Source organism: Erinaceus europaeus, unplaced genomic scaffold (genome assembly GCF_950295315.1).
Source record: "Erinaceus europaeus unplaced genomic scaffold, mEriEur2.1 scaffold_424, whole genome shotgun sequence".
Lineage (NCBI taxonomy): Eukaryota > Metazoa > Chordata > Mammalia > Eulipotyphla > Erinaceidae > Erinaceus > Erinaceus europaeus.
This window is the reverse complement of record NW_026647956.1, coordinates 85,274-95,899: the sequence shown is the minus strand read 5'-3', so window position 1 is coordinate 95,899 and position 10,626 is coordinate 85,274. Positions and strand designations below refer to the sequence as shown.

General features: G+C 59.5%; 1 long non-coding RNA gene across 1 annotated transcript; it reads left to right on the top strand.

The window, feature by feature from the left end:
- Positions 1-5,081: 5,081 nt before the first annotated feature.
- Positions 5,082-6,608, top strand: LOC132536550 (uncharacterized). Its single transcript, XR_009548088.1, has 3 exons — positions 5,082-5,655; positions 6,227-6,445; positions 6,536-6,608. It is a non-coding gene; the product is annotated as an uncharacterized LOC132536550 (long non-coding RNA).
- The last annotated feature ends 4,018 nt before the right edge of the window (positions 6,609-10,626 follow it).

Below are 10,626 nucleotides of genomic sequence, written 5' to 3'. Positions count from 1 at the left end.
GGAGAGAGAGAGAGGGAGGGAGAGGGAGAGAGAGAGGGAGAGAGAGAGGGAGAGAGAGGGAGAGAGAGGGAGAGAGAGAGAGAGGGAGAGAGGGAGAGAGAGAGGGAGAGAGAGAGGGAGAGAGAGGAAGAGAGTGGGAGAGAGAGGAGAGAGAGAGAGGGAGAGAGAGGGAGAGAGGGAGAAAGAGAGGGAGAGAGAGAGAGGGAGAGAGGGGGAGAGAGAGAGGAGAGAGGGTGAGAAAGAGAGGGAGAGAGAGAGGGAGAGAGAGAGGGAGAGAGAGAGGGAGAGAGAGTGGGAGAGAGAGAGGGAGGGAGAGGGAGAGAGAGAGGGAGAGAGAGAGAGAGGGAGAGAGAGGAAGAGAGAGAGTGGGAGAGAGAGGGAGAGAGAGAGGGAGGGAGAGGGAGAGAGAGAGGGAGAGAGAGAGAGGAGAGAGAGAGGGTGAGAAAGAGAGAGGGAGAGAGGAAGAGAGAGAGAGAGGGAGAGAGAGGAGAGTGGGAGAGAGAGAGAGAGAGAGGGTGAGAAGAGAGAGACAGACAGACACCTGCAGCCCTGCTTCACCACTTGTGAAGCTTTTCCCCTGCAGGTGGGGAGCCGGGGCTGGAACCCGGGTCCTTGTGCGAGGCCCCCTGCGCTCTGTGCCCCCCGCCCGGCCTGACGGCGGCCCTCTCTCTGAGTGGCACCGGAGTCCAGCACCGGAGCTGAGCACAGGCCCGCGGCCGGCCCCGGGGAGGAGCGCCCAGTGGTGCGCGCTGCTGATGGCTGAGTTTCTGTGCCCACCGCCTCCAGGGCTCCTGCCGTCCGTGCTGTGCGCGGAATCGGCTCCCAGAGGAGAGTCTGGGGAGATCGGAGGCTGTCCGTCTGTCTGCCAGAGTGACTCGGGCTAGAGCCGACTGCCGTGGGGACATGGAGTGTGCGGCCCCTGGAGGAAGCAGGGCGCAGGGCTGGCCGCTGGACGGTCTCCAGGCTCTTCTCGGTGACGTCGGTGACGCTGAATGACACGGCCACCGATTCCTGTGCCTTGGCTGCCATCGGGGACGTCGCGTTCCTTAAAGGCATTTAGATCTTGACGACCGCCCCCGTGACGCCTTGGAGATGCTGGGTTTGGTGTCAGAGTTCCCAGGAATAAACGTGTCAGGGTGACACGCGTGCGTGCGTGGGGGGCGGGGGGTTCCGAGTGGCAGGGTGCGGATCTTTGTTTCCGTAGCAGAAAGTCCAGTTGTGATGACGAGGGCAGAGGCTCACCCACTGCAGCACTGGGTCCTGCCAGAGCTCTCCCTTGCTTCTGTCCAAACTTTGATTATCTCCATTTATGAGGTTTTAATTCTTTTAAAAAATATTTATTTATTTATTCTTTTTGTTGCCTTGTTTTTTTTTAAATTGTTGTAGTTATTATTGTTGTCATTGTTGTTGGCTAGGACAGAGAGAAATGGAGAGAGGAGGGGACGACAGAGAGGGGGAGAGAAAGACAGACACCTGCAGACCTGCTTCACCGCCTGTGAAGCGACTCCCCTGCAGGTGGGGAGCCGGGGGCTCGAACCAGGATCCTTGCACTTCACACCGGTTCACTACCACTCAGTCCCATCTCCCTCCCTCCCTCCCTCCTTCCCTTCCCTTTCCTTCCTCCCTTCCTTCCTTCCTTCCTTCCTTCCTTCCTTCCTTATTGCCAACAGAGTTATTTCTGGGATTTTAGGCAGGTTTCTAGGGGTCCACAACTATTGTAGTTTTTGCTTGAGTTCGACAGCTAACATGGAGTTGGATAAAAATATTGTCTGAAAAAATGGTGTCAGAGGAGAGAAAAGGACTAGAAAATTGGATTAGGGCAGAGATAGGCTCTCATTCTTAGAAACATTTTTTTTTCCCCTCCAGGGTTATTGCTGGACTCGGTGCCTGCACCATGAATCCACTGCTCCTGGAGGCCATTTTTTCCCCCTTTTGTTGCCCTTGTTGTTGTAACCTCGTGGTTATTATTATTGCCATTGTTGATGTTGTTCGTTGTTGGATAGGACAGAGAGAAATGAAGAGATGGGGAAGACAGAGGGGGAGAGAAAGACAGACACCTGCAGACCTGCTTCACCGCCTGTGAAGCGACTTCCCTGCAGGTGGGGAGCCGGGGGCTCGAACCGGGATCCTTACGCCAGTCCTTGTCTTTGCGTCACATGCGCTTGACCCACTGCGCCATAGCCTGACCCCCTTCTTAGAAACATTTTATGCATATAATGAACTGTTTACCCACCCGCCTGCCCCAGAGCCCATGTCTGTTCACATCCAGCACAGGAGCCCGTGTGCCCTCCGAGTCCCTGTCAGCCTGAGCTCACAGTCCATGGGCACAGCTGGAACCTTCCAGGCTGCTCTCATGTCAGGACCCGTCTTCCTCGAGGGGCAGAGCAGGCTGACCAGCCTCCCTGCAGAGTGTGGGGAGTCCCCACCATGGCTGCTCTGCAGTGAGGGCAGGGCCAGACCACTCAATTTTTATATAAGTTGAATTTATCATTCTTCACAGCTGAGTAGTATTCCATGGTGTATCTAGACCACAGCTTGCTCAGCCACTCACCTGCTGTTGGACACCTGGGTTGCTTCCAGGTTGTGGCTGTTACACGTTGTGCTGCTATGAACACAGGTGCACACAGACCTTTCTGGATGGGTGTGTTGGGTTCCTTAGGATCTGTCCCCAGGAGAGGAACTGCAGGGTCACAGGGCAGGTCCCCTTCCAGCTTCTGAGAGTCTCCAGACTGCTCTCCTCAGGGCTGGACACCTGCCGCAGTGAAGGCTCTGACGTTGGGCAGAACGTGATGTCTCAGGAGCTGGGGACGCTGTCGGACCAGGTCCTGTCTCTTCCCCAAGGATGCTGATTTAATGAGATGGCGATGCTTGTGAATATGGTTGGGAGCCTGGGGCCTGTTGGCTGGTGTCTCCTGCTCTGTCCCCGACTGTCCCCTCCCTGGCAGCCAGCAGCCGGCGTCTGTGGGAGCAGCGGCCTTTGCTGCTTGTCTTGGGGACACTGGGGCAGAAGGCTTCTCTCCCTGGCGGGGCCGGGGGTGGGGCAGAGGCAGGGGGGTGCAGGCTTGGAGAACAAGTGAGGACTGGCTTCCTTCAAAAAGAAGGGAGGGGAGGCGACTGACAGAGAGAGACACGGACTTCTGGAGGACTCCCTGTGTAGAACCTTCCTGTCTGAGAGGCTGGGGCTCTACTCACCAGTCTCTGCGGGGAGGAGAGGAGGTTAGGCTGGGATCCCGCACCGACCGGACCCCCCCCCCCCCCCCGGGGCCTCAGCTGTCTGCTTCTGCGCTCAGCTTGGGCCTTAGAGGAGCCTTGGCCCCGCTCCGCTGTATGATCAGTCCGCCAGCATTCCCAGGAGGTGAGTCAGTGGCCTCTCACACGCTGAGCTGTTTGAAGACCAGCCCGGGTAGGATCCACCCACGGCTCATGGCTGCTGCCAGGTGGGGGCCCCACGGCTGCTCAGCAGGGCCTGGGGCTCTAAGACCCCTTTTTGGGGGGCCGGGTGGTGGCGCACCTGGTTGAGCGCACATGTTCCAGTGCACGGAGACCTGGGTTTGAGTCCCTGGTCCCTACCTGCAGGGGGACAGCTTTGCTAGTGGTGAAGGAGGACTACAGGCGTCCCTCTGTCTCTCTTCCTTTCTGTCTCCCCCTCCCGTCTCAATTTCTTTTCTTTTTTTTTTTCCTTGCCCTCCAGGGTTATTGCTGGGGTTGGGTGCCTGCACTATGAATCCACTGCTCCTGGAGGCCATTTTTCCCATTTTGTTGCCCTTGTTGTTATTGTCATTGCAGTTGTTGTTGTTGGATAGGACAGAGAGAAATGGAGAGAGGAGGGGAAGACAGAGAGGGGGAGAGAAAGACAGACACCTGCAGACCTGCTTCACCGCTTGTGAAGCGACTCCCCTGTAGGTGGGGAGCCGGGGGCTCGAACCGGGATCCTTTGAGAGAGGTAGCCCAGCGAATCCTCCTGATTCCTGTCACCTCCGCTCCCCGTCACTGCGGCCACCGAGCTTCTCTGTGGGGCTGGCTTCTCAGGGTCTGAGCTGCTGACGGGACGGGAATCAGCACTCGGCAGGCACCCCAGTTCCCGGGCCCAGGTGTGTCCTGGAATTCTAGAAAGTGGGGGTGAGGAGGCCATCTCCCTCAGCCTGGGGTCCCTGAGGGGAGCTGCCGGGTCGACAGGCCAGAGGTGTCAGGAGGGTCCCCACTGAGCGTCCAGAGGGCTGGAGGAGGCAGAGCTGGGACTCCCGTGCGTGTAAGCCCTGGTGTTCAGTTCTCTCTCTCTCTCCTTTTCCCTCACTTCTCCCCTCTCTGTATTAGTGATTTCATACAAATTTACAGAATAATGATTAGTAATTCCACATCGTCCCCTGTCAGAGTCCCCTCCACTGGGAACTGCATCGGTTCTCCCCGGTCTCAGATACGGCTCTTATTTCGAGAACTGTCGATATCTGTACGCATTCGCCTCTTTCCCCGGCCCTGCCTTCTCTCCCTTTCCAAGTCACACCTACACCTGTGACCACTTCCGTCCGACTGTCCTCCCTTTTCCCTCTTCTCTCTCCGGGTCCTGATGGAGTTGGAGCTCAGAGCCCTCTGGGCATGTTGCCCTGACATTTCTCCCCCTCCAGTAGTAGGGACTCTCTCTCTCTGTTTTTGAAAAGAGTCCACTGGGCCCCAGCCAGGGGCTCCATGGTCAGGGGCCAGGGGCCGTCTGGGGGTGGGGCTCTGGAGGGGCCCCCAGCACCTCACCTGCTGGCCTCTGAGAGCCCTCCCAGAGCTGTCCTGTCTGGGCACTAAAATTAATTAGTTAATTAATTATTTTATTGCATAGAAACAGAGAGAAGTCAAAGGGAGGGGGAGATGGAGAGGGAGAGAGAAACAGAGAAAAAAAAATGGAACAATTTTGGCTGAGTCTTGAAGACCTCACCCTCCCTGCCTCTCCCTCTTCTCTCCCTCTCTCTCTTCTCCGCCTTCTGCCCTCTCCCTCTCTCCCCCTCCCTTGCCCCTCTCCCTCTTCTTCCCTTGCCCCCTCCTCTCCGGTACCCCCTCCCCCTCTCCCGACTCCCTGTTCTACATCAGGTGGGTTGTGAAGGCCCCTCTGCTGCGTCCTGCCTGTCTGTGCTCCTGGGACCAGCTCTGCCAGCCCCTGCTGCCTGGACAGATGGGCTGGGAAGCCCCTTAGAGGCGCCAGGGCACCTGGGCTTCTGGACCCGGGTCCTCACAGCGCTGCCGTCCTGAGTGCTGGGCACCGGCATCCCACTCCCAGTCTCTGGCCGTCCTGAGTGAGGGACACCTGCATCCCACGCCCAGTCTCTGGCCGTCCTGAGTGCTGGGCACCGGCATCCCACTCCCAGTCTCTGGCCGTCCTGAGTGAGGGGCACCGGCATCCCACTCCCCAGTCTCTGGCCGTCCTGAGTGAGGGGCACCGCATCCCACTCCCAGTCTCTGGCCGTCCTGAGTGAGGGACACCTGCATCCCACTCCCAGTCTCTGGTCGTCCTGAGTGCTGGGCACCGGCATCCCACTCCCAGTCTCTGGCTGTCCTGAGTGAGGGGCACCGCATCCCACTCCCAGTCTCTGGCCGTCCTGAGTGAGGGACACCGGCATCCCACTCCCAGTCTCTGGCCGTCCTGAGTGAGGGGCACCGGCATCCCACTCCCCAGTCTCTGGCTGTCCTGAGTGAGGGGCACCGCATCCCACTCCCAGTCTCTGGCCGTCCTGAGTGAGGGACACCGCATCCCACTCCCCGTCTCTGGCCGTCCTGAGTGAGGGACACCGGCATCCCACTCCCCAGTCTCTGGCCGTCCTGAGTGAGGGACACCTCATCCCACTCCCCAGTCTCTGGCCGTCCTGAGTGAGGGACACCGCATCCCACTCCCCGTCTCTGGCCGTCCTGAGTGAGGGACACCGGCATCCCACTCCCCAGTCTCTGGCCGTCCTGAGTGAGGGACACCGCATCCCACTCCCCGTCTCTGGCCGTCCTGAGTGAGGGACACCGGCATCCCACTCCCCAGTCTCTGGCCGTCCTGAGTGAGGGACACCGCATCCCACTCCCCGTCTCTGGCCGTCCTGAGTGAGGGACACCGGCATCCCACTCCCCAGTCTCTGGCCATCCTGAGTGAGGGACACCGCATCCCACTCCCCGTCTCTGGCCGTCCTGAGTGAGGGACACCGGCATCCCACTCCCCAGTCTCTGGCCGTCCTGAGTGAGGGACACCGCATCCCACTCCCAGTCTCTGGCCGTCCTGAGTGAGGGGCACCGGCATCCCACTCCCCAGTCTCTGGCCGTCCTGAGTGAGGGGCACCGCATCCCACTCCCCGTCTCTGGCCGTCCTGAGTGAGGGACACCGGCATCCCACTCCCAGTCTCTGGCCGTCCTGAGTGAGGGGCACCGCATCCCACTCCCAGTCTCTGGCCGTCCTGAGTGAGGGGCACCGGCATCCCACTCCCCAGTCTCTGGCTGTCCTGAGTGAGGGACACCGCATCCCACTCCCCAGTCTCTGGCCGTCCTGAGTGAGGGACACCGGCATCCCACTCCCCAGTCTCTGGCTGTCCTGAGTGAGGGACACCGGCATCCCACTCCCAGTCTCTGGCCGTCCTGAGTGAGGGGCACCGCATCCCACTCCCCGTCTCTGGCCGTCCTGAGTGAGGGACACCGCATCCCACTCCCCGTCTCTGGCCGTCCTGAGTGAGGGACACCGGCATCCCACTCCCCAGTCTCTGGCCGTCCTGAGTGAGGGACACCGTATCCCACTCCCAGTCTCTGGCCGTCCTGAGTGAGGGGCACCGGCATCCCACTCCCAGTCTCTGGCCGTCCTGAGTGAGGGACACCGCATCCCACTCCCCAGTCTCTGGCCGTCCTGAGTGAGGGACACCGGCATCCCACTCCCCAGTCTCTGGCCGTCCTGAGTGAGGGACACCGCATCCCACTCCCCGTCTCTGGCCGTCCTGAGTGAGGGACACCGCATCCCACTCCCCGTCTCTGGCCGTCCTGAGTGAGGGACACCGCATCCCACTCCCAGTCTCTGGCCGTCCTGAGTGAGGGACACCGCATCCCACTCCCCGTCTCTGGCCGTCCTGAGTGAGGGACACCGCATCCCACTCCCCGTCTCTGGCCGTCCTGAGTGAGGGACACCGCATCCCACTCCCAGTCTCTGGCTGTCCAGTAGGTGCTTTTCCTCCCTCAGGTGTCCAGAGCTGGGCCTTCCTGAGAGGGCTGCTGCCCCTGACCCGCCCCCGGCCCCCTGGCCCCCTGGCTTCCAGCCCCCTGTCCTCTGTCCCAGCACTCAGTCCCGGCCCCCGGGCCCCAGCCCTCCCTGGCCCCACTGTAGAACCCCGCCGCTGTGACTCAGGACTGTCCAGAGGGGGCTGAGCACTCCTGGGGCCCGGCTGCCCTCACGGGGACCAGGGGACACGGGAGGCCTCTCTGGGCACCGTCCCCTCCTGCCGGGGCTTCTGCCGCCGGGCAGAGCTGGTGGCTAGAAGTGGCCTGGAGTTACCCCCAGACCAACAGTCGACTCCTGTTCAGCCTCTGGCCGATGAAAACACGTCTGTCTGTCCTGGCGGCCTTTGTCAGAGGGCTGTGCTCAGCCCCGGGAGGCCTTGGGGGTGGGCAGAGGGGCTGCGGGTGGGGGTGAGGACAGGGTCCCCAACTCAGTGACACCTGAGTGTCCCTTGGAGGTGGCGCGAATAGCACAGGGGCCGAGAGACTGCCGGGCGTGTGGCGGAGGCCCCAGTGTCCCGGGTTCAAGCCCACCCACATCCAAGTGCCCGACTGGAGCCGGGCTCAGTCCTGAAAGTCAGTAAATACAGCTTCTAAAGAAGGGAAGGGGTGGGGTGGGGGAGGCGCACCGGGCTGAGTGCACAGCCACTAGCGCACAAGGACCCAGGTTCAAGCACCCAGTTCCCACCTGCTGGGGGAAAGCTTTGCGAGTGGTGAAACAGGGCTGCAGGGGTCTCTCTGTCTGTCCCCTCTCCTCACAGCAGTGAAGCCGGCCTGCAGGTGACTGTCCCATCTCCCCACTCACAGCAGTGAAGCAGGCCTGCAGGTGACTGTCTGTCTGTCCCCTCTCCTCACAGCAGTGAAGCCGGCCTGCAGGTGACTGTCTGTCCCCTCTCCTCACAGCAGTGAAGCAGGCCTGCAGGTGACTTTCTGTCTGCCCCCTCTCCTCACAGCAGTGAAGCAGGCCTGCAGGTGACTGTCCCATCTCCCCACTCACAGCAGTGAAGCCGGCCTGCAGGTGACTGTCTGTCTGTCCCCTCTCCTCACAGCAGTGAAGCCGGCCTGCAGGTGACTGTCTGTCCCCTCTCCTCATAGCAGTGAAGCCGGCCTGCAGGTGACTGTCTGTCTGCCCCCTCTCCTCACAGCAGTGAAGCCGGCCTGCAGGTGACTGTCTGTCTGCCCCCTCTCCGCACAGCAGTGAAGCAGGCCTGCAGGTGTCTGTCTGTCCCCTCTCCTCACACACAGCAGTGAAGCAGGCCTGCAGGTGTCTGTCTGTCCCCTCTCCTCACACACAGCAGTGAAGCAGGCCTGCAGGTGTCTGTCTGTCTGTCCCCTCTCCTCACACACAGCAGTGAAGCAGGCCTGCAGGTGTCTGTCTGTCCCCTCTCCCCACACACAGCAGTGAAGCAGGCCTGCAGGTGTCTGTCTGTCTGTCCCTCTCCCCACTCACAGCAGTGAAGCAGGCCTGCAGGTGTCTGTCTGTCTGTCCCTCTCCCCACTCAGAGCAGTGAAGCAGGCCTGCAGGTGTCTGTCTGTCTGTCCCCTCTCCCCACACACAGCAGTGAAGCAGGCCTGCAGGTGTCTGTCTGTCTGTCCCCTCTCCCCACTCATAGCAGTGAAGCAGGCCTGCAGGTGTCTGTCTGTCTGTCCCCTCTTCCCACTCACAGCAGTGAAGCAGGCCTGCAGGTGTCTGTCTGTCCCCTCTCCCCACTCACAGCAGTGAAGCAGGCCTGCAGGTGTCTGTCTGTCCCCTCTCCCCACACACAGCAGTGAAGCAGGCCTGCAGGTGTCTGTCCCCTCTCCCCACACACAGCTGTGAAGCCGGCCTGCAGGTGTCTGTCTGTCTGTCCCTCTCCCCACTCACAGCAGTGAAGCCGGCCTGCAGGTGTCTGTCTGTCTGTCCCCTCTCCCCACTCACAGCAGTGAAGCAGGCCTGCTGGTGTCTGTCTGTCTGTCCCTCTCCCCACTCACAGCAGTGAAGCAGGCCTGCAGGTGTCTGTCTGTCTGTCCCCTCTCCCCACTCATAGCAGTGAAGCAGGCCTGCAGGTGTCTGTCTGTCTGTCCCCTCTCCCCACACACAGCTGTGAAGCCGGCCTGCAGGTGTCTGTCTGTCTGTCCCTCTCCCCACTCACAGCAGTGAAGCAGGCCTGCAGGTGTCTGTCTGTCTGTCTGTCCCCATCTCTGTATCCCCCTCCTTTCCCAGTTTTTCTGTGTCCTAGCCAATAAAATGGAACAAGTAGCCACAGGAGCAGTGGGTTCGCAGTGCTGGCACCGAGCCCCAGAGATCCCCCTGGAGGCAAAAACAAACAGGAAAGGAGCACGTGAGACCCGCCACACAGCTTGCGTGGCTATGCCCAGTCTGTGCTCATCTCTCCTTTATTATTGTTTCTGATCAGTACCGTTGTTATTATTTTTCCAGTTGCCACTAGGGTTATTTATGTATTTATTTTTATATTTTAGGGCCCGGGTGCTGGCATACCTGGCTGAGCTCACATTCACAGCTCTCAAGGACCCAGGTTCAAGCCCCTGGTCCCCACCTGCAGAGGGGAAGCTTTACAAGCGGTCAAGCAGGGCTGCAGGTGTCTCTCTGTCTCTCGTCCTCTCTATTTCCCTCTCCCCTCTCAATTCCTAACTGTCTCTATCCAGTAAATAAATAGATGATAAAAAAATTTTTTTAAACAAGAAAATATTAGGTGGGGGAGGATAGTGTAATGGTTATACAAAGAGACTCTCCTGCCTGAGGCTCTGAGGCCCAGGTTCAATCCCCTGCACCACTGTCAGCCAGAGCTCAGCAGGCCTCTGGTCTTGGTCTCTCACCCTCTCTCATTAAAATAAAAAATACATATATATTTATTATATTTTATTTATTATCCTTTTTTGTTGCCCTTTTTATTTTTGTTGTAGTTATTGTTGTGATTGATGTTGTTGGATAGGACAGAGAGAAATGGAGAGAGGAGGGGAAGACAGAGAGGGGGAGAGAAAGACAGACACCTGCAGACCTGCTTCACCGCCTGGGAAGCGACTCCCCTGCAGGTGGGGAGCCGGGGGCTCGGACCGGGATCCTTAGGCCGGTCCTTGCGCTTTGCGCCACCTGCGCTTAACCCGATTGACTCCCTAAAATAAAATATATTTTAAGGCTGGGAAGGCAGCATAGTGATTTTGCAAAAGACTCTCCTGCCTGAGGCTCTGAGGCTGCAGGTTCAGTCCCCAGCACCACCGTCAGCCAGAGCGGAGCAGGGGGCTCTGGGAAACAAAACAAACAAAGGGAAAAAGAGAACGTTCTAGACGTGTCACTCATGCGTGTGGAATTGTGCCCTCCACGTCTCAGCGGGACCCCTGCCTCAACGCCCCTTGGGATCCCATTGCCCTTCCCTGTTTGGGGGACGGTGTGAGCGGTTTTTCTGAGAGCCT